Raw genomic sequence first — 24299 nt, 5'->3', positions numbered from 1 at the left:
TCTTACATCCACTTCCGACCCCGGATAGACCATGGGATAGCATATCACTGGACTTCGTGGTGGGCCTACCGGTAGACCAGGGGATGACGGAAATACTGGTGGTGGTGGATTACTTGACGAAAATGGGGCACTTCATCCCCTGCAAGAGAGTCCCTACGGCCGGGGAATTGGCGTCACTACTCCTAAAGAATGTGGTACGACTGCATGGATTACCTGGGGTGATTGTGTCGGACCGGGGGTCGCAGTTTACTGCGCAATTCTGGAAGACTTGGTGCACTGCGCTGCATGTTAAGACCGCCCTGTCCACCAGCTACCACCCTCAAACGGACGGCCATACCGAGCGCCTGAACCAAACGCTCAAACAGTATCTGCGATGTTTTGTGGACCAGGGCAGGGAAGAATGGGTCGACTTGCTATGGGTTGCAGAGATAGCCTATAACAACGCCACTCACAGCTCCACACAGTCATCTCCGTTCTATAGCAACTATGGCCAACATCCCAGGTTCTTGCCATTTCTACATCCGTTCAGAGAGGACAGGATTCCCGCCACAGCGGACAGGGTGGCACACATAAAAGACACGTTGATGCGCTCAAGGGCTGTCCTAATAGAGGCCAAGAGACGATACAAGGCTGCGGCCGACAGGAAGAGAAGGCCCGGGCCACTGTACCGCACTGGAGACTACGTCTGGATATCCACAAGAAACATGAGGTTTCGAAAGAACAGTGTGTTCCATCCCAAGTACATGGGCCCCTATCGCATTACCAAGTGTATGGGTCCCGTGAACGTGAAGGTGTGCTTGCCCCAGTCATTGCGGATACACCCTGTCTTTCATGTATCATTGCTCAAACCAGCACCCTCCAAGCCGTCTGGGACACCTAGGCCGGTATGCGTGGAGTCGGAGGTGGAGTATGAAGTGTCAGGCATACGGGCGTCCAAATGGCGCAGGGGGAAGCTGTGGTACCTGGTTGCGTGGAAAGGCTATGGCCCGGAGGAGCAATCATGGGAACCGGCTGAAGGGGTTCATGCTCCGCGCTTGGTCTCCTTGTTCCATCGGCGTTTTCCTGCCAGCGCTGGACCCGTGGGGAGCCGCTGAGAGGGAGGATGTACTGTCAAGAATTCCTGTCATGCGAGGGGAGGAAAACGGTAACCAGCGTAAACGGACTACATCTCCCAGGATGCTTAGCGGTTGAGAGGTTATGTAAACAGGAGAGCTGTTACATAACTCAAGGAAAACACGCCCTTATGTAAACAGGAGAGCTGTTACATAACTCAAAGGAAAACACGCCCTTATGTAAACAGGAGAGCTGTTACATAACTCAAGGGAAAACACGCCCTTATGTAAACAGGAGAGCTGTTACATAACTCAAGGAAAACACGCCCTATAAAGGGAGGAACCGGGAGGTACAAGGCTGTCGGATATTGTGTTTACACCGACGTACCTGCTTCGTGAAGAGCAGTGTTCCGGAGTGGTGCTCCAGTAAGGCAAGAACGGAGGTAGGTCGAGTCGTTACTCCCTGGGCCGTGTCTTGCCCCATCGTCACCTGTGAAGGACCCGGAAGCTCTACCGGTCAACCATTGAGCTTCGCTTTTTGACTCGGCTGAGTCAAAGCGCAGTGGCGCTTTTGCTGGTTGGAGTCGTAACTCCCAGCCCGACCAGAGATACAGGGACTGCCAGCTGTAACGCACACCAGGAGGTGTTTGCCGCGTTACAGACTCGGAAGTCCACAGGATCGATCGAGCGGCTGCTCTCGGTTCAGTCTTCTTGCTTTTGATTGGGGTATCGGTGACGCATCACCAGGAGGTGACTCCGCGTCCCGGTGCAGTCGGAGGAAGAGGTTGAGCGGCTGCTCCCTTCAGGTAGAGACCCCGGCTGGGTGTTTCCCTGACTCCTCGATTCTCCCCAACACTCGTCGTGCCCCTCACAGCCTACCGATTGGCATTGTCGGCCATTTCATTTCTGCCCTCTGTTGGCATACGCCGGGATCGGCGTATATGCAGAGGACGGTTAGGACCATCCGTGCTGTGGGCTGGTAACGTACTTAGCCTGGAGGATTCCAGTGACTATAACTTTTGTTTATTCGTTGTATTGTTTTTGCCTTCATTAAAATAACTAACCCTTCACAAGTGGTTGCGTCCTCATTATCGTGTCTGTTAAACGATCCTGAGACGTTCAGGGCGTTACAGGGAGGCATGGAACAGAGCCACCCATGCAGAAGATCCCACTCTATGGGAGGCATGGAACAGAGCCACCCTCGCAGAAGATCCCACTCTATGGGAGGCATGGAACAGAGCCACCCTCGCAGAAGATCCCACTCTATGGGAGGCATGGAACAGAGCCACCCTCGCAGAAGATCCTACTCTATGGGAGGCAAGGAACAGAGCCACCCACGCAGAAGATCCCACTCTATGGGAGGCATGGAATACAGCCACCCACGTAGAAGATCCCACTCTATGGGAGGCATGGAACAGAGCCACCCTCGCAGAAGATCCCACTCTATGGGAGGCATGGAACAGACCCACCGTCGCAGAAGCTCCCACTCTATGGGAGGCATGGAACAGAGCCACCCTCGCAGAAGATCCCACTCTATGGGAGGCATGGAACAGAGCCACCCTCGCAGAAGACCCAACTCTATGGGAGGCATGGAACAGAGCCACCCTCGCAGAAGATCCCACTCTATGGGAGGCATGGAACAGAGCCACCCTCGCAGAAGACCCCACTCTAGGGGAGGCATGGAACAGAGCCACCCACGCAGAAGATCCCACTCTATGGGAGGCATGGAACAGAGCCACCCTCGCAGAAGATCCCACTCGATGGGAGGCATGGAACAGAGCCACCCTCGCAGAAGATCCCACTCGATGGGAGGCATGGAATAGAGCCACCCTCGCAGAAGATCCCACTCTATGGGAGGCATGGAACAGAGCCACCCTCACAGAAGACCCCACTCTAGGGGAGGCATGGAATAGAGCCACCCTAGCAGAAGATCCCACTTCCCTGGGAGGCATGGAACAGAGCCACCCTCGCAGAAGATCCCACTCTATGGGAGGCATGGAACAGAGCCACCCTCGCAGAAGATCCCACTCTAAGGGAGGCATGGAACAGAGCCACCCTCGCAGAAGATCCCACTCTATGGGAGGCATGGAACAGAGCCACCCTCGCAGAAGATCCCACTCTATGGGAGGCATGGAACAGAGCCACCCTCACAGAAGACCCCACTCTAGGGGAGGCATGGAATAGAGCCACCCTAGCAGAAGCTCCCACTCTATGGGAGGCATGGAACAGAGACACCCTCGCAGAAGATCCCACTCGATGGGAGGCATGGAACAGAGCCACCCTCGCAGAAGATCCCACTCGATGGGAGGCATGGAATAGAGCCACCCTCGCAGAAGATCCCACTCTGTGGGAGGCATGGAACAGAGCCACCCATGCAGAAGATCCCACTCTATGGGAGGCATGGAACAGAGCCACCATCGCAGAAGATCCCACTCTATGGGAGGCATGGAACAGAGCCACCCTCGCAGAAGATCCCACTCTATGGGAGGCATGGAACAGAGCCACCCTCGCAGAAGATCCCACTCTATGGGAGGCATGGAACAGAGCCACCCTCGCAGAAGATCCTACTCTATGGGAGGCAAGGAACAGAGCCACCCACGCAGAAGATCCCACTCTATGGGAGGCATGGAATACAGCCACCCACGTAGAAGATCCCACTCTATGGGAGGCATGGAACAGAGCCACCCTCGCAGAAGATCCCACTCTATGGGAGGCATGGAACAGACCCACCCTCGCAGAAGCTCCCACTCTATGGGAGGCATGGAACAGAGCCACCCTCGCAGAAGATCCCACTCTATGGGAGGCATGGAACAGGGCCACCCTTGCAGAAGACCCCACTCTATGGGAGGCATGGAACAGAGCCACCCTCGCAGAAGATCCCACTCTATGGGAGGCATGGAACAGAGCCACCCTCGCAGAAGACCCCACTCTAGGGGAGGCATGGAACAGAGCCACCCACGCAGAAGATCCCACTCTATGGGAGGCATGGAACAGAGCCACCCACACAGAAGCTCCCACTCTATGGGAGGCATGGAACAGACCCACCCTAGCAGAAGATCCCACTCTATGGGAGGCATGGAACAGAGCCACCCTCGCAGAAGATCCCACTCTATGGGAGGCATGGAACAGAGCTACCCTCGCAGAAGATTCCACTCTATGGGAGGCATGGAACAGAGCCACCCTCGCAGAAGATCCCACTCTATGGGAGGCATGGAACAGAGCCACCCTAGCAGAAGATCCCACTCTATGGGAGGCATGGAACAGAGCCACCCACGCAGAAGATCCCACTCTTTGGGAGGCATGGAACAGAGCCACCCTCGCAGAAGATCCCACTCTATGGGAGGCATGGAACAGAGCCACCCACGCAGAAGATCCCACTCTATGGAAGGCATGGAACAGAGCCACCCTCGCAGAAGATCCCACTCTATGGGAGGCATGGGTCAGAGCCACCCTCGAAGAAGATCCCACTCTATGGGAGGCATGGAACAGAGCCACCCTCGCAGAAGATCCCACTCTATGGGAGGCATGGAACAGAGCCACCCTCGCAGAAGATCCCACTCTATGGGAGGCATGGAACAGAGCCACCCACGCAGAAGATCCCACTCTATGGGAGGCATGGAACAGAGCCACCCTCGCAGAAGCTCCCACTCTATGGGAGGCATGGAACAGAGCCACCCATGCAGAAGATCCCACTCTATGGGAGGCATGGAACAAAGCTACCCTCGCAGAAGATCCCACTCTATGGGAGGCATGGAATAGAGCCACCCTAGCAGAAGCTCCCACTCTATGGGAGGCATGGAACAGAGCCACCCTAGCAGAAGATCCCACTCTATGGGAGGCATGGAACAGAGCTACCCTCGCAGAAGATCCCACTCTATGGGAGGCATGGAACAGACCCACCCTAGCAGAAGACCCCACTCTAGGGGAGGCATGGAATAGAGCCACCCTAGCAGAAGCTCCCACTCTATGGGAGGCATGGAACAGAGCCACCTATGCAGAAGATCCCACTCTATGGGAGGCATGGAACAGAGCCACCCACGCAGAAGATCCCACTCTATGGGAGGCATGGAACAGAGCCACCCATGCAGAAGATCCCACTCTATGGGAGGCATGGAACAGAGCCACCCACGCAGAAGATCCCACTCTATGGGAGGCATGGAACAGAGCCACCCATGCAGAAGATCCCACTCTATGGGAGGCATGGAACAGAGCCACCCACGCAGAAGATCCCACTCTATGGGAGGCATGGAACAGAGCCACCCATGCAGAAGATCCCACTCTATGGGAGGCATGGAACAGAGCCACCCTCGCAGAAGATCCCACTCTATGGGAGGCATGGGTCAGAGCCACCCACGCAGAAGATCCCACTCTATGGGAGGCATGGAACAGAGCCACCCATGCAGAAGATCCCACTCTATGGGAGGCATGAAACAGAGCCACCCACGCAGAAGATCCCACTCTATGGGAGGCATGGAACAGAGCCACCCTCGCAGAAGATCCCACTCTATGGAAGGCATGGAACAGAGCCACCCTCGCAGAAGATCCCACTCTATGGGAGGCATGGGTCAGAGCCACCCTCGAAGAAGATCCCACTCTATGGGAGGCATGGAACAGAGCCACCCTCGCAGAAGATCCCACTCTATGGGAGGCATGGAACAGAGCCACCCTCGCAGAAGATCCCACTCTATGGGAGGCATGGAACAGAGCCACCCTCACAGAAACTCCCACTCTATGGGAGGCATGGAACAGAGCCACCCATGCAGAAGATCCCACTCTATGGGAGGCATGGAACAAAGCTACCCTTGCAGAAGATCCCACTCTATGGGAGGCATGGAATAGAGCCACCCTAGCAGAAGCTCCCACTCTATGGGAGGCATGGAACAGAGCCACCCTAGCAGAAGATCCCACTCTATGGGAGGCATGGAACAGAGCCACCCACACAGAAGATTCCACTCTATGGGAGGCATGGAACAGAGCCACCCATGCAGAAGATCCCACTCTAGGGGAGGCATGGAATAGAGCCACCCTAGCAGAAGCTCCCACTCTATGGGAGGCATGGAACAGAGCTACCCTCGCAGAAGATCCCACTCTATGGGAGGCATGGAACAGACCCACCCTAGCAGAAGACCCCACTCTAGGGGAGGCATGGAATAGAGCCACCCTAGCAGAAGCTCCCACTCTATGGGAGGCATGGAACAGAGCCACCTATGCAGAAGATCCCACTCTATGGGAGGCATGGAACAGAGCCACCCACGCAGAAGATCCCACTCTATGGGAGGCATGGAACAGAGCCACCTATGCAGAAGATCCCACTCTATGGGAGGCATGGAACAGAGCCACCCTCGCAGAAGATCCCACTCTATGGGAGGCATGGAACAGAGCCACCCTCGCAGAAGATCCCACTCGATGGGAGGCATGGAATAGAGCCACCCACGTAGAAGATCCCACTCTATGGGAGGCATGGAACAGAGCTACCCTCGCAGAAGATCCCACTCTATGGGAGGCATGGAACAGAGCCACCCACGCAGAAGATCCCACTCTATGGGAGGCATGGAACAGAGCCACCCACGCAGAAGATCCCACTCTATGGGAGGCATGGAACAGAGCCACCCACACAGAAGATTCCACTCTATGGGAGGCATGGAACAGAGCCACCCATGCAGAAGATCCCACTCTATGGGAGGCATGGAACAGAGCCACCCACGCAGAAGATCCCACTCTATGGGAGGCATGGAACAGAGCCACCCACGCAGAAGATCCCACTCGATGGGATGCATGGAACAGAGCTACCCTCGCAGAAGATCCCACTATGTGGGAGGCATGGAACAGAGCCACCCACGCAGAAGATCCCACTCGATGGGAGGCATGGAACAGAGCTACCCTCGCAGAAGATCCCACTCTATGGGAGGCATGGAACAGAGCCACCCTCGCAGAAGATCCCACTCTGTGGGAGGCATGGAACAGAGCCACCCTCGCAGAAGATCCCAATCAAGTAGGTCCCCGGTTCTTTATAAAAAAGGGATTACTATACCTACGGGGGAAACCCTCACCCCACAACTGTTAGTTCCCAGCAAGATAGGGAGAAAATACTGTTTCTTGCACATAGTTATTTGCTAGGGGGGACACTTTGGGGGGGGGGAGAAAACAGAAAAAGCTATACTTAAGAATTTTTATTGGCCTCGAATTTACCATCAAGTCCATAGATATTGCAGGGAATGCCCTATTTGCCAAAAAACAACAGTAGGACCTTAGCCATGAGAGTTCGATTGAAACCCTTAGCTATAATTGAAGAGCTCTTCAAGAGAGTAGGGATGGACATAATTGGGCCCCTTCTTCCCTCCTGTAGTGGACACTGCTATGTACTGGTCTTAGTAGACTATGCAACTTGTTTTCCAGAGGCAACCTAATGCCACCCAGATTGCTAAAACCATGATTAACATCTTCTCTCGGGTAGGTTTCCCAAAGGATATCATAACCGACCAAGGGACACCCTTCATTTCCAAATTAACGAAACAGGTCTGCCACCAGCTCAAAATCAAACAGATAGGCACTGTCGCTTACCATCCACAAACAGATGAATTGGCAGAAAGGTATAATGGAATTCTTAAAATAAACCTAAAAAAAACTATTGAAGTTGGAGATTCGAAAATGGGAGGATGTGCTACCCTTAGCTCTATTTGCCATCCGCTGTAAACAACAGAAAAGTACTGGTTATTCCCCTTTAGAATTGTTATATGGTAGACAGCCTGCATCTTATTGGACATGATAAGGAAAGAATGGGAAGAGGAACTAGAAGGAGCAAAACCACTTCCTGAATATGTTCTTAGCCTGCTAGAGCCTCTTGCGTGAAATCTGAAGTATCGTAAAAACCCATCTAGAACAGGCTCAGGCTCCCCAAAAAATGCAGTATGACAAAAAAGCTAAAGAGCGATCCCTAGAGATAGGTGCTTTAGCATTACTAATGATGCCCACCTCTGATCACAAGTTGTTAGGCCGATGGCAAGGTCCTTTTCGGGTCATAGAAAGAATGACCCTGGCTACATACCACCTCGAAATGGACACTGAGAAAAAAAACAGCACTCGGAGATTTCATATTAACCTATTGAAGAAATGGGAAGGTGCTAGGCCTGCATTGTCAGGAAAGGTAGAAGTCTCCACCCCATTATACCAACAAAGCATAGACCCTGAGTTGTCTGTTCAGCAAAAGCAGGAATTGAACAAGTATTTACAGCCCCTCCAGAACTTGTTTTCTCTGACCCCTGGAGAACTTCGATGATGGAACATACGATACATACCCCCCCCCCCCATGGAAAAAGGAACAGCTTCGCCCTCACCGTATACCCGAATCCCGGTGGGAAGCCATTGAAAATGAGACACAGTAAGTGCTAAAAATGGGGATAATAAAACAGTCTAATAGTGAAAGGAATTCACCCATTGTAATCGTTCCTAAACCTCATGGATCCAACAGGGTTTGTATTGACTTTAGAGAAGTCAATAAAATATCCTGGTTCGATACATACCCTGGAAGATTATATCAGTTTACCATGCTTTCCCTTGGATTACATGGATCCCCACTACATTCCAAAGGCTTATGAATTTGATCCTTAAACCCTATGAAGCCGGGTGCGTGGCCTGAGTGCGCGGCAAGATGGCCGCTCACTAGAGAGGCTCTGCCCGGCTGAGCCTTCAATCCACCTAATATCCGCCTTCGACACTGCATTTTAGCGCTGAAAATCGAGCGCTTCTCATCTCTGGGGTGTCCTACCCGGATTGGAGTGGTCATCGCTGCTTGGAATCGTAGATGCGCTTACTGGTGAGGAGAGGCTGATCACGGCGACCATCATCTAAAATGGCGGTCTTGAAGTCGGTGTGCTGCGGTTTGACCTGTGGCTCTCTACGCCCGTAGTAAGCATTGTAGCTGCTTGAGGGGCTGACCCTGTTGACTGTGTACACTTGGTGCTCACTGGTGGCCTGCCCATCAGACTGCTGCCCTGTGAGCAGTTTTTCCTTATCCTGCTCCCTTAAAGGTACTTGCCAATCGCCTTTGCACAAATCCAGTGTGCTGATGTATTGTGCTTCTCCTCGTCTCTCAGCCATTTCATCAACTCGTGGGAGTGGGTTTGTATTGGTGCACAGACGAGGGTCCTCAGAGATTTACGCTGCAGAATCCATAAGCTGGCTGAGGAAATAGCTGCACTGGAGCGGGCCTATGCTTGTGATCCAGTCCCCGAGATGCTGTCGGCGATTCGTGATCTGGTAACTGAACATACCAAGACAGTGGATCAAGAAATGGCGCACAGATCCTGGAGGTGCACTCCCCGTTATCATGGGGAGGGAGGACGCCCTAGCCGCTCATTGGCGCAGAAGTTGGCTGCCAGGCCTACATTACCGAACTGCTGGACGGGGAGGGAGTAGCGCATTTCGGCACTACTGAGATTAGCAAAGTTGTGTTGGAGCATTATTCAGGCTTATATGGGGACCGGGAACCGCCGGTTGCGGAGGATTTCCATGCCTACTTGGATAATGTGGCACTGGGTTGGCTGCCACCAAATTACCGAGAATACCTCACGCAACCATTTGACGAGGATGATGTTAAGCTGGCCATTATGTCTCTCCTGACCTGCAAGGCAGCGGGGCTAGACGGGCTCCCTAGTGAATTGTATAAGGCTAATGTTGATGCTCTCGCGCCGCGCCTGCTAGAGGTATTTGCAGAGGCGTTTGACTCGGGAGATCTACCTCTCTCCCTTAAGGAAGCTTTAGTAGTAATGCTTGAGGAAACCGATAAGGTGGCGGGTGTCTGTGACTCCTACAGGCCCCTTTCTATTATAAACATTGATGCCAAAATATTGGTCAAACTGATCGCAACCAGGCTCCAGCCACTAGTTCCGAAACTGGTTCTACCGGACAAGTCGGGGTTTGTGCCCTCAAGATCAACAATGCACAATCCCCGCACAATCTTTTCTGCCCTACTCCTAGACGCGGCTAAGGCCTTTGATCCCCTCCAGTGGGTGTTCATGTTTACCGTCCTGCTGCGGATGGGCCTGCCACCGTTCTTTTTAAAATGGATACACCTCCTGTACACTGCACCAGTAGCACGGATTTGTGTGAATGGGTGGGTCTCCGATCCCTTTTTTAATAAACAGGACAATCGGCAGGGTTGCCCCCTGTCGCCCATGTTATTTGCATTGGCGCTAGAGTCTCTGGCCTGCAAGCTGCGCCAACTGCATGCCTAGGCGGCGCTGTGGTTTCGACAGAGACCGTTGGTAGTGTAGTTGTATGCCGACAACATGCTGCTCTATGTCCGAGAACCCTCCACACATTTATCTGCGCTCCTACGTGAATATGTCAAATTTGAGAGATACTCGGGATTGGGCATTAACTGGGCTAAGTCCACCGTGTTTCCGTTAACGGCAGGTACTACGGAGTTTGACTTAGAATATCCTTTGAAGTGGTCAGTCGACCCAGTGAAATATCTTGGTATATGGTTACATAGGGACCCTGAGGTGGTGATTACGGCTAATTATGGCCGGGTCGTTGATAAAATTACAGGTCAAGCTGCGCGTTGGGCTAAACTTCCTCTTTCACTTGCGGATCATTAAAATGTCTTTTTTGCCTAAACTGCTTTATTTATTTGTTAACATTCCTATCCATCTGAACAAAGAGCTGTTTACTGCATTGCAGTCGACCCTTTTAACATTTGTCTTGGGGGTGGTAGAAAGCCCCGTTGGAGTTGGAGTGTACTGACACTGCCCTTTGACCGAGGCGGTTTTGAGGCGCCCGACATGCGCTTATGCTACCTATGCGCCAAGCGCAGTTTGCGCATTTTTGGTATTTCCCACAGAAGTTTCAACCGCACACTGCGATTGAGGCGGACTCAGTACTGCCGATGCCTCTGATGGCGGGTGCATTAATGGGCGGGGGAGGAGGCCCGTGTACTGAAATTAGCCCGGTTCACTGTACGGCCTGGGGGTGGAAAACTCTTGCGCGTAGAGCACAGTTGGATTATTTGTATGCTCCAAATTTACCGCTTGCTGCGCACCCTGGTATCTCGGGCGCTCGGGAACCCGCAGCCTTGAAGATATTGAGTGCGGCGGGGATTACTCATATTGGCGACTTATATCAACAGGGTCGATTCCGGATTTTGTCTGACCTGCAGGCGGGTCGGGAAACCGGATTGATGCTGGGGTTTACCTATGTGCGTGTGCGGCAGGCGATTCAGGACATTTACCCCGAGTTCCCTAATGAACAGCGAACACTACTAGCCTTATGGGCGCTGCTGGGGGGGGAAACCGAAGCGGCCTGATCACCAAACTGTATAATGTGTCTCTTTGGGAACAAGAGATAAGTGAATCTCCTTCTTATAATCGGTGGAATGGTCTCCTGTCCTCTACGCTGACATTGGAAGCCTGGAGGTTTTGCTGTGCATTAACGGGGCACCTGACGGCAAATTACAACCTCCACATCATCCATTTAAAATATTTACACCAGCTTTACTACACACCGACCCAATTATGTAGGTTTGGCTTGCGTGAAAGTGCGTTGCGGCCAGGCTGACGAGAATTTTATGCACTTAGCTTGGTCTTGTGCTTGCATCTCCAAATTGTGGGTACGTGTCACGCAAGTGTTAAGTGAGATTACTACGGAAACTGTTGGATGTGTGCCTGAAGTATGTCTGCTGGCCTGGGTGCAGAAGCTTAAGCCCTGTAATAGGCGACTAGTAGCCATAGCTACCCTGTTTGCTAAGAGAGCGGTAGCACAATGCTGGGGGGCGAAGGCTGTACCAACGGTTAAGATTTACTTTATTGTAGGGACCAATTGGAAATATATGCGGAAGAGCTGCCTGAAGCATCCCGACCTAAGGAGTTTTGGGCTCCCCTCTCTGGGTATCTCCTTGCAAATCCAGATTTGACATAATCTCCTGAATGGGTAAATGCTGTGTACGGGCCGGGAGGTGAGGGACTGCTCTTTAAGGCTATAAGGTGCCACACTGTACTACTGCCAGAAGTTAGAAATGTATATACTAGTGCCGGGGCTGGGAGGAGGATGGGGGGTGTGGGTTAGTCAGCACTGGGTGGTTTGTTTCGACACATAAAATGGCTTGTATAAGATATATTGGCTCCGAAAATGTGTTCAGCCCTTCTCTTTGGGGGCTATGTTTGTTTGGTGCTCTGACAAGCTGCTCAATAAACATATTTAAAAAAACAACCCTATGAAGCCTTCGCTACAGTCTATATTGATGATATATCCATTCATAGCGCCTCTTCGCAAAAACACCTAACGAAGGTAATTCAAGCCTTAAAAGAAGGTGGTCTAACCATTAATCTGGCCTAAAGCCGCTTGGCCACAAGATCTGTAAAATACCGAGGATATCTGCTGGGCGAAGGATGCATTTAACCCCAAGAAGTTAAAGTAGTGACCATATGAAACCTGCCCTTTCCAAAAACCAGAAAAGACCTTAGAGCCGTTTTAGGCATCTTAGGTATTATAGAAGGTTTAAACACGATTTATACCCGATAGCTGCCCCCTTAACTGGCTTCTTAAAAAAGGATGTAAAAACAGGAAAGTAGCTCAGACAGACTCATCCCGTTCCCTTACAGGCATCCACCAGTTGAAATAAATCCTTACACCCAAAGCTGTCCTACTCAGTCCTGATTATTCCAAACCGTTCATCTTACCAACCGATGCTTTAGAGTCCGGCTTCGGGGCCCTCTTATCCCAGACTGATTCCACGGACAAGAAAGACCCATTATTTACATCAGCCGCAAACTGTTTCCTCATGAGAAAAATTATGCATTGGTGGAAAAGGAGGCATTAGCCATCAAATGGAGCATCAAATCCCTAAGGTATTACATTGAAAGCACAAACGTCACCCTGTCTCCAGATCATGCCCCACTGGAGCGGCTCTCTCATAGCAAAGGACATAATGCTAGAATCTGCCAGCGGTTTCTAACCATGCAACCCTTCCGATTCACCACTGATCATAGGAAGGGGAAGAACCAGACCAACGCTGATTATCTGTCTAGATATCCCTTAGAATCATTGCTTGCTAGAAGGAAAGGTAGGGAAGGGGGATGTAAGGGAGAGCGGGGTACACTACAAAGTGAGCCCTTTGACTTACCTTTCTGCTCACCGCCCTCCTGTTGCAGCTCGGAACACCAACGACGCCGTCCCTGGAAGGAAGAGAAAGGAAGGGTTAAAATTCCTGAAATGGACTCTCCTGTGCAGGAAGAAGACGGGCACCCGTACCACGGACCAACCAGGGACTCCAAGCAGAGGACGCCACTAGCCTGGAAGACGGCACGGTTGAAGACAGAGGGCAGAGCTGTGGAATCCCGGACGATGCCCAGGAAAACGCTGATGGGCAGAGAAGAAAAGACGACTGGAGAACCCTGGTCAGGGGAAATTGAGGATGACGCCAAAGCTCCAAAGGACTGGAGTGAGGAGTGGTGCACGCCCACGGGGGATGCCTACACGCCACCACGACTCAGGAGAGTCGCGGCATTTGCGGTTCGTGCTCCGGACGGAGAAGGGAATCTAAGGGAGGGTCAGAGTGAGTGTGGGCCTGAGTACAGCCCATAAAGAAAGTGCGGAAAGAGCACCGTGTGACACCTTTAAAGAAACGTTGTTGTTTTTTGTTTTGTTCTGTGTGTGCCATCCTTAGTGCTATGCTAGTACCCCTTAAGTGGCATGTTTATTCATTAAAGCACAAGGAAGGGGATAGCGCACCAACTGAGAATGATGACAAAAAGGATTATATGTGCCTAATAACGAGCAGTGGACAAGACACAAGGAAAAGTCTGGCCACTCTTGTTTTACTCCTTATATGTGTTTTTTTTCTCTACTCCCTTCTTGTGTGTGCTTCCAACTTGCTTCCATTGGGAAGATTGGGCTGGACTGTTCCCATGAGGCACAGGGTCAAGACTGATTTGCATAGGGCTGGGTTCAAACTGGAATGGCACGGTGAGCAAAAAAACGATGGATTTAGGCCCAGATCTCTGTACTGGGGTGAATGTATGACATTGTTCTGCATTCGGTCCATCAACTGTTGTTTTTGCATTTGTCACCCCGAGTGGGACGGGTATGTTCAGACGTGTGTCCCGTGCTCTCCATGCCACTGGAATCAAGCTATCCTGGCTGAAGAGGGGTGAAACCCCAAAACCGGTCCTAGGATGCTTGGTTCCAGTCCAGGGAGGACCTGGCTTGGCAGTTCGGGCTGGACTGTTCCCATGAGGCACAGGGTCAAGACTGATTTGCATATGGCTGGGTTCAAACTGGAATGGCATGGTGAGCAAAAAAAACGATGGATTTAGGCCCAGATCTCTGTACTGGGGTGAATGTATGACATTGTTCTGCATTCTGTCCATCAACTGTTGTTTTTGCATTTGTCACCCGAAGTGGGACGGGTATGCTCAGACGTGAGTCCCGTGCTCTCCATGCCACTGGAATCAAGCTATCCTGGCTGAAGAAGGGTGAAACCCTGAAACCGGTCCTAGGATGCTTGGTTCCAGTCCAGGGAGGACCTGGCTTGGCAGTTCGGGCTGGACTGTTCCCATGAGGCACAGGGTCAAGACTGATTTGCATATGGCTGGGTTCAAACTGGAATGGCATGGTGAGCAAAAAAACAATGGATTTAGGCCCAGATCTCTGTACTGGGGTGAATGTATGACATTGTTCTGCATTCGGTCCATCAACTGTTGTTTTTACATTTGTCACCCCGAGTGGGACGGGTATGTTCAGACGTGTGTCCCGTGCTCTCCATGCCACTGGAATCAAGCTAATCTGGCTGAAGAGGGGTGAAACCCCAAAACCGGTCCTAGGATGCTTGGTTCCAGTCCAGGGAGGACCTGGCTTGGCAGTTCGGGCTGGACAGTTCCAATGAGGCACAGGGTCAAGACTGATTTGCATATGGCTGGGTTCAAACTGGAATGGCATGGTGAGCAAAAAAACGATGGATTTAGGCCCAGATCTCTGTACTGGGGTGAATGTATGACATTGTTCTGCATTCTGTCCATCAACTGTTGTTTTTTCCATTGGGAAGGGGGGCGAGGGTAAAAAGTGAGAAACATAATAAACACAAGACAGTAGAGTTATCGACCCAGCTATCAGAAACCTAACCTCTCTATCATAATAGCCTAAAGCTTGGATGTTTTCCCTTTCCATCACTCCGGGTGTGGTGAACGATACTATCCAAACCCAGATATCTTAAAACCGAGATACTTACCGCAACCTTCTTTTCTTTCCCGAGCCTTCTGGGCGATCCTCCTGGATGAAGACAACCCTAGAAAAAAAGAAGAAGGGACGGGGTAACCTAGAGGAGGAAAACCAAGACTCTTATTGACAAACTCAATCTGTCCACCCCCTCTCCCCAAATAAAGAGCGCAAGATTGAGAAGCACATGAAGCCTCCTCGATTCTTTTTCCGCCCATCCCTCCCACAGAGGTGTTAGGGTGTAGTTATGGGAAGTATGACGCAATTGTGCAGTGTGCGAGTCAATGTGGGAGAATAAAGAAGTCTAAGACGAAGATCTGCGTGTGGCGTAATTCATTTACATGCTCCAGGCCTAGGGAAGACGCTGCAACTGGCGAAGAGTAGGGAACACGTGCCTGAGGAAAAAATGCTGTTCGCCCTGAGAGTTTGCAATGATATGGCGAACTGCTTGTGCATCACGTGTGTGCCCCAAATCGATGCTAAGCAGTCTGCGACTGGCACATGTGGAGCCAAAGCACTGCTCCAGCCCATACACGGCCATAGAAGAGCATATTCAAAACACCAGACAAAAGATGATGGCAGTGACAACCAGGTACGAGAAACAGCAAACTTACTTACCGTCAGATCAGGTGTGACGATCCAGGCTGAAGCACAGGCTAGTATTTGCAGAAGTTGTCAGTGCCACCGTGCATGGTGAGCACTGTCTAAACAGCACATGCCCTCAATGGCAGCAGAAGGGGGCGTGAAGTATACTGCAGCTACGTTCCTGAACCCACCAATGCCACACAGAAAAGAAACAGAACATTGAAGCCAGGTGGATTGAAACATTTGATGACTTCATAGATGCATTAGAGGAAGAGGATGATACGAAAATCATTAAATACTTGAAAACCCTTGCCGCTGAGGGAGTGAAAGAAGTGCTAAAAAAAGTCTCACAAACTGATACGGCATCGCCCCGAAAAATAAAAGAAGCGTTGGAAGCCAAGTTCAACCCAATGCCGAATGTCGACTACAAAAGGTACATCTTCAACCAAGCACAACGATAGACCAGAGAAGCCATGGATGAGTTTCTGAGCGACTTGATGCACTTATCAAACACTGTAGTTTCTGTGACCTTACTAATGAAGAAGCCATGTGCCTCAGAGTAACGGATGGTTGCTGTTCATATTCCTTTAGAAGGAACATGCTGAAAGAGACACTACAGAAAATGCTAACTGCTGCGAGAGCACAAGAACGAGCAGAATGTCAAACTGCTGACATGGGAGCAGGGACAGCACATAAGGAATCAGCATTGACCATGAAAAGCAAGCATAAGCAAAAGACCGATGCACGCAAGTTGACGTAGTCAAAGAAAACAAAGCTATACCTCCAATGTGGATTTCGTTTTGCTCATGAAGGTAAATGCCAGGCCATAGAACAGGTCTGCAAAGTTGTGGGAAAGAAAACCACTTCATAATGGTGTGCTGAGCTAAAGAGAAATCAAGTGAGTCACAGCAGAAAGAAAAGATGGACCCCAGAATATCTCAGGAGAGCTCTTGCCACTCCCACAAAGCCAAAAAGCAACATCAGCTACGACAAGTAGAAATCAAGCAAAGTCAATCGGCATCAAGTTCATCATTCAAAGGTTCCTCAACATTGTTATCAAGCACCAGTGAAGAAGACGGATGCGCGCTGATGATATCTACTAAAGGACGGCATGCACATGTGGGGCTAGCTGCTTGTAAAGATCAAAAGCCAAAGAAAAACTCACCCCACAAAGCGACAAACTTCATTTGGGCACTATCCCAAAATGACATTGAAAGTGAACGGTTACGCCATAACCTTGACTATAGACAGTGGTATGTCGATTAATATAATGCCAGTGGAAAAGTTGAATACCTTATACCCTGTGCCACGCCTCACCCCATCAGACACGAAGGTGTATACCTGGGCTGCTTCTTAACCGTTACAACATCAAAGGTCATTCATGGCAACCATGTGATGCAAAACGATGTCAGTGCAACCCACCATTATGTTCTGATAGGAACCTAGTCTAGTGCATGTTTGCTCAGCTTTGCCACTGATGCTGGCATGGAGTTGATATCCCTCAACTACAACCTCTGTGCTCAGTCTGAGATCGTGAGCAGATGCCAGTAGGAAGGTGGAATCTGACGGCATGGTTACCCCCACTTTTTTCCTAGTGTTCTGCTGGTTTTTGACTAGTCTGACTGGGATCCTGCTATCCAAGAAACCAGTCTATCTGCTTTCTCCCTTAAAAGGCAATGCATGTACTTTAGGTACCCTCCAGATTGGATACTGGGGTGCCCTTATCAGTCCCTAGTATATGGTACACCATGTACCCAGGGCATAGGTACCCCAGAGGCCTCCCAGGCGCATGTATTGTGCCACCACTGAGAGACCATTCAAAATGACACCACAGGTCTGCTACTGCAGCCTGGGTAAGGTGGTGCATGCACCCCTTACTTAGATATAGGTTACCTATATCTATTCTAAATCACTGCATATATTAACATATCAGTCACGCCTATGGCAGGCCTCATCAATCCTGAAGGCAGGGTGCTGGGTTTTATGTGAGAGGGTGGCCCTGCATGAGCAGAGCCCCTCTGCAGCCTTCGGAAACTATTTTCCGGGGTTGTCTGTGATGCAGCCAACCATATATATTTAAGTGCATTATAACCTCGCTGTTAGACCTGGCACCATTGGCGTGGGTCTCCCTTCCATTTTTTGCTGTTGCCTCCTGTGTTTTTGCAATATGTTTTGCTGGTCTAGATGCTTTGGGCACTGCGCCACTGCTATTCAGTGTCACAGTGCAAGTGCTCCCTATTGTAAATTGTTGTAATGGATTAGTGTCTCCATGATTGGCTTATTTGATTTACTTATCAGACTCTAGTACAGTGCACCCTGTGTGCCCAGGGTCTGTAAATCAAATGCTGCTGGTGGGCTTGCAGCACTGATTGTGCCACCCACCGGAGCAGCTTGTAAACTATGGCTCAGGCCTGCTATCGCAGAGCCTGTGTACAGTCCAGTACTGCCATTTTGACTTGGTAAGTGCAGCCAGTTACCAGTCCCCAAACCTTCCTTTTCTACATTAGCCACCCCTAAGGTAGGCCCAAGGGCAGGGTGCATTGTATGTGAAAGGTAGGACATGCCCTGATGTGTGTGGCATGTCCAGATAGTGAATAACAGCCATTTTAGTTTTTCACTATTGCAAGGCTACCTGTCCTCATAGGCCAGAATGGGCAGTTTGATTATAACATCTTATAATCCTAACTGACTCAGGGAACTAGTTTAGAAATTCGAGTTTAGTATGCCTGAACTCAGAATGATAAAATACATTTTTTAGTAAATTTGGTTTTAACATTCTGTGTTTGAAAATACCACTTTTAGAAATTAGGTATTTTCTTACCTAACCATCCAGCTTGCCTCTGCTAGGTTGTGTATTGCTTGTCTGGTTTGTGAGTGACAGGGGCTGGGGTGGCTCCAGTAGACAGGGTGAGTCAGCACTAGGCTGAGTAGACCTATCTGCATTGGGAGTGGGGGAGGAGTAGCGCATGGGCCTGAATAGGTCTGTGCCTGCATTCCACAATGCTGGCTCCACCTCCTGTGTTGTGTCTGATGACCCTGGCCCACACTGACCAAGGAAGAAGTTGTGCACTGGCAGAGTGCACCCAGAACTGGTTTGGACTAGGTACAGACGCTCTCTGCCTTCAGAGACTAAGGATTTGTGTGTATAAAAAGGGAGACCCAGACACCAGAACTTTAGATCAGTTCTGGGAATCAAGACGAATCTATGCTGAGGAGAAGAACCAGGAAGCTGAAGGAGGAGACTACCCCTGTGCTGTGTGTTTGAGGATTGGCCTGCAGTGGTTGCTTCATTTCCAAAGGAGAAGAGAACTGAGTGTGCTTTTCATTATCTTGTGGAAGATCTCCAAGGGCTCGAACTTTGAGCTTGCCTCCTGCCTGAAGTCTGTGGTAAATATTTTCATTACCGGGACTGAATTTAATTCGGAATCTAAATAAAATAGCTCAGGAAAATAAGAGGCAGAATCCGTGGTATAAGAGGTTTCTGAATGGGCTTTATTTCAAAATGGCCGACTCGAGTCGCGGCCTTCATGTTCCGTCACCACGGGGGTTCAGGAAGTGAAGTACGATATTTTATTGACAGACAACTATTTTTATAGAAAGTACATTACAATGAAACAAATGTAGAAGGCGTAACAATTGATAAGAAACATGACAATGCATATGCGTAACCGAAAATGGGCGTAATAAGGAATAAAAAGAAACATGATTGGTTAGGATATCATATATAGGTGGATCTATAAGATAATATTTGGCATAGATGCGCGCGCAGCAGCATGACGTGTGATTGACGTACAACTAGGGGGTGAAGGGGACTTGACATTTAGCTCTACGTGTGGAGACAAGAAGTCTGGGGGGTCAAGTCAACCTAATCCCAAATCATATCTAACATCCTATGTTTAAAGAACTATGTTATCCACAAGGAAGGACTCTCGGACAGAATCTATTCTATACTGACTGTGTGTGCGTGCACAAGCGTCTAAGTGTCTATATGAGATGCAAGAGGCAGAAAACTTTCCATGGTAACAGGGCTATGAATTACTTGCATGAGGACAGAGAGGCCGGGCCCTTTGCTCGGTAGCTAAAGGAAATGTTTACCTAAACTACTAGACAGGAATGCATCGGCTGAGGAGCAAAGTAGATAATTCGAAGGTGAAATACAGTTTCTTGGCAGGCAGGCAAAACTGGCCGAGGCAGGCACCGTTAGCTGCACAGGGAGTAGGACAAAGTTCATGGATACAGATGCGAGCTCAAGCTGAAGCTGTCAGAGGCAGAGAGCAGAGGAAAGCTTGATGGCAGAATCGGGCCTACTCGCCTGAACTGTAAAAATGGAGTAACTGAGCCATATAAAGTCGGTGGCCTTTCATACTTAGGAATCGAATATCCAGCCCGTTCATGGCGGATCTGACAGAGGACATGTTGACGGTGGACGCACATGTATTTGCGTCATCAGAACTGGAACTGGAGGGAACATACATGTGCTTGTAACATGCATATAGAACCGTTGGGGTCCAAGATAGGGGACATAACTGATCATGAAAATCCATATTTCCACATTCCCTCCTTGTCCCCTACTTGCCCATCAAGAAACATCAATCTTCATTAATCCATCGATTAGTTCATGGAGCATCATTTCTTCTTCTTTCTTCTTCCGGGATCTTGAGTGAAAACCTTGATGTGGAATACACGATGTGGCACACAGGCCACAAATCGCTGGTCCACATTGCAGACATAAGCAGCAACTGAATAGTATAAGAAGGCCAATACCTAGGAAGGATAGAACTCTCCATCCCCAGGCTGATATCACACTCCAAAACCACCCGGACCAAGTCCAAGTGCCTGGATTCTCGTGTATCTGGCTCACAATCTTATGAAGGCGGGTTATAGCTTTATATACAGATGGCGAATTTTCTGGTATGAATACGCAGCAGCTTGATCCGATGACCCTACAAGCTCCGCCCCTATCGGCTAGGATGACGTCAAGGACAAGACGATTTTGAAGAACAACAATTCTCATCGCAGATTGCTCCTCTGTCAGATTGCCTAGGGCGGCAATAGTTTCATTCACTACAGCTTCAAGAGTCTTAGTTAATCTACGTATTAGCTTACTATTGGAAATCGTACCTATATAGGGGAAGATGCCTTTATTGAAATCTACATACTTGTCCCATGCCGTCTCAGTATAATCGACAACTGGGAGATCTCTCCGCTCTCTATTGTGTACTAAATGAACATTTCGGTAATAATCAGGAGGAGCTAGGAAAACAGGTGGCAGAAGGAATGCAACGTAACAGGTACCATCCCAATCTAGAGGCAGACGCATATATGCGGTCTGACCACATATAAAGTAGGAATGGCGAGAAGCTCTAAATGAAGATTTGCCTTGATCACTAAATTCTACTGTAGTAGTGCATTTGCTATGGCCCATATGTATGGAACCAATTTTTCTTACACATAATTCACCCTTAACTGGGAATACTGACATGGTGGGCAAAATTAGTTCAACTTCGGATTCAACATTCAGAATCATGAGATTAGGTGTAAAATTACCTAATCCATACACTTCATTTTCTAGATCAGTTCCTGTTCTACTGGGGTGACCCTCCTTATCAGGGTAACAGACTTTGAACAAAACTAGGTTCAGATTTCCCCATATCCAATGGTCTTGATAAACTGCTGTGTCTGAGTCTATGGAATTTATTAAACTAAACCATGCTCCACAGGAGCCATTATGTGTGAACGGATGTGGAAAGAAAGGCAGAACTCCCTTCAACTTCTGATAGGGAGGGAGTCGGCCACACACCCAACAATTAGTAGCATTACTAGTCTGATGGGAATGATGCAACATACTAATGAAAGTGTTATTACGCAGCGCAAGTCTATAGGACAATTCATGCGGGGGTAGGTCACTAAAAGAATGTTCATCAGTTATACTGAAAACATGTTTAGAAATAGGATAGTACATATGCAACAATATACTTGCAGTTATTATTATAAAACTCAAGAAAAACAAAATTAATAATGTCACTATACAGTGGCTACGCAGTGATTTACAATACGCATTTCGTTTCAACATTTTTTTCGATTGTTCATGATTCGGACCTAAGGGATACATGTCGGAGACAGATTCAACCGCTTCACCTTGGAGAGGACTTAAACAATCAAATCGTCCGACGGCTTGGGTCTGAGTTTTAATTTATACAGTTCTTGGCTACTGGCCTCAGCCAAAGGTAGCTTTGAGTCAATGGGTGAAGACACACGAGGAGGGCTATTTATATCCGAAGGAAGTCCATGAAATTTCTTAATATGACTTGAATGTACCCATCCCTTTCTGCCCTCGATCTTCACGGCTGTTCTTGTGGTGAGCAGGACCAATTTGGGCGTTTTCCACCTGGGCTCCAGCTGAGTCTTTCGGTCAAAATTCCTCACAAGTACAAGATCCCCCGGAATTACGTCATGGGGTTTCACCTCAGTGTTGTCAGGAAAGGCTGCAGCTACCTGTGAACGACAAGATTGTAGTGCAGACATCAAGGAAGCCAGGTAATCTGTCAGCATATTGCAATCAACATCAGTTATTTTACGGGGTATAGGCGTCCCCCACATATTCGGCGGTCTGCCAAAGATCACCTCATAAGGGGATAGCCCTGTTCGAGAGTGTGCTACCATTCTCATGTAAAAGAGTGCAACTGGTAAGGCTACTACCCAGTCAACACCTTTCTCCCTACATATTTTTGACAATCTGATTTTCAGAGTTTGATTATGTCGTTCCACGAGACCTGCTGCCTCGGGGTGTCGGACACAATGAAACTTCCACTGATATCCCAGCAAAAGTGAAACATGTTTCATCAATTCGGATGAGAAAGGCTGGCCGTTATCTGAATAGACAACACGTGGTAAACCGTACCGTGGGAAGAATTCTCGAACCAACTGTTTGGCAGTAGTCGGGGCAGTGTAATCTGATACTGGGTATGCTTCAGTCCATCGGGAAAGAGCACAGACAACTACGAGAACATATTTGAATCCTCGACATCGTTCCATCTGGATGTAATCCATCTGGAGGACTTCGAAAGGGTGATCAGGAGGCTGAAATCCACCCTGCTCTACGGGAATGCTTTTTCCTGGGTTAAACTGACAACATATCATACAGGTACGGACTTTTTGTTTAGCTGCTGCTCGTAAATGTTTGTTGAACCAAATGTGTTGGATGCTGTCTAGCATAGCTTTCTCTCCTAAATGCGCCGGACTGTGAATAGTAGTTATGATTGCTTGGACCATAGAATCAGGAAGGAACCATACAGATTTCTCCTTCGTCATCCATCCCTGGTCTGTTTGGATCCCTCCTAGTTCAGTCCATTTCTTTATTTCGTCTGCTGTGGCATGTGTCTGTATGTCAATTATGTCAAGTGCGGGATCCTTAATCGTCATACACTGTGTTGGTGTCGGAACTATTGGCTTTGTCATGTCGGGTGTGCGAGTCTGAGCAGTCTGTTTAGCTGTTCTGTCAGCTAAATCATTGCCTTGAGAAATGATATCAGTGACTTTCGTATGTGCTTTGCATTTCATAATCGATATAGCAGTGGGCAGATGAATTGCGTCTAGCAGAGCATGAATGAGGGACCCGTGCTGAATGTGGGTGCCATGAGAAGTTAAATAACCTCTCTCTCGCCACAACACCCCGAAGTCATGTACGACTCCGAATGCATAACGTGAATCAGTGTATATGTTAACTTTCTTATTTGTGGCTTGAATACAGATTGTGTCAGAGCAATAAGCTCTGCTGCTTGGGCTGACAAAGTATCTATACAGTTTGTTTCAATGACTTCAGTATCTGTTGTGACTGCATACGCGGCCACTAAATCTCCTGTACTTGTTCTCCTGCATGATCCGTCTACATACAACGTCAGGTCTGGATCTAACAATGGAACGTCTGTCAAGTCTTGTCTGGGTTTCGTTGTTATTGTAATAACTTCAACACAATCATGAGCTAGTGGGTCTGTTCCGATTACAGGTAAAAGTGTAGCAGGATTCAATGTATTACAGCGTCAGATTTCTATATGTGGCTGAAACAATGTCAGCTCATACCCTGTAAGTCTAGCTACGGTCAAGTGTTGTGTTTGCGTTCGGTTCACAAGAACCTCTACTGCATGTGGTACTTGTACTGTCAATGGATGTCCTAACACTATGGCATCGCTTTGTCTGATTGCTAAAGCTGTCGCTGCCACTGATTTCAGGCACGCAGGCAAAGCCTGAGCTACGGGATCTAATGTACTGGAGAAATAAGCACATGGCTTGCGTGATCCTGCTTGTTCCTGAGTGAGCACTGACAAAGCAGTACCTTCACGTTCTGTAACAAAGAGTGTAAAATGCTTATAGTAACATGGTGTCGCTAAAACAGGTGCTTGACATAGAGCTTTCTTTAAGCTTTCAAAAGCTAGTGTATGTTCCTGAGTCCAAGGG

General features: G+C 49.2%; 1 protein-coding gene across 3 annotated transcripts in view; it reads right to left on the bottom strand.

Annotated features, from left to right (window-relative positions):
* LOC146839163 (uncharacterized) overlaps positions 1 to 24299 on the bottom strand; it is a 102801-nt gene that overhangs the window by 52047 nt on the left and 26455 nt on the right. The window contains exons 2-3 of one of the 3 annotated variants that reach the window (XM_085603156.1): positions 15274 to 15330; positions 13171 to 13222 (exon numbers count right to left, since the gene is read on the bottom strand). The exons of 1 other annotated variant lie outside the window; for it this stretch is intronic. The gene's annotated coding sequence lies outside the window, so the exon portion shown is untranslated. The remainder of the gene's footprint in view (positions 1 to 13170; positions 13223 to 15273; positions 15331 to 24299) is intronic. One more of the 3 variants, XM_085603157.1, reaches the window with a different exon arrangement.

Source organism: Triturus cristatus, chromosome 4_2 (genome assembly GCF_964204655.1).
Source record: "Triturus cristatus chromosome 4_2, aTriCri1.1, whole genome shotgun sequence".
In the NCBI taxonomy this organism is placed as follows: domain Eukaryota; kingdom Metazoa; phylum Chordata; class Amphibia; order Caudata; family Salamandridae; genus Triturus; species Triturus cristatus.
The sequence above is the reverse complement of the archived record's forward strand: the minus strand, read 5'-3'. Positions and strand labels throughout refer to the sequence as shown.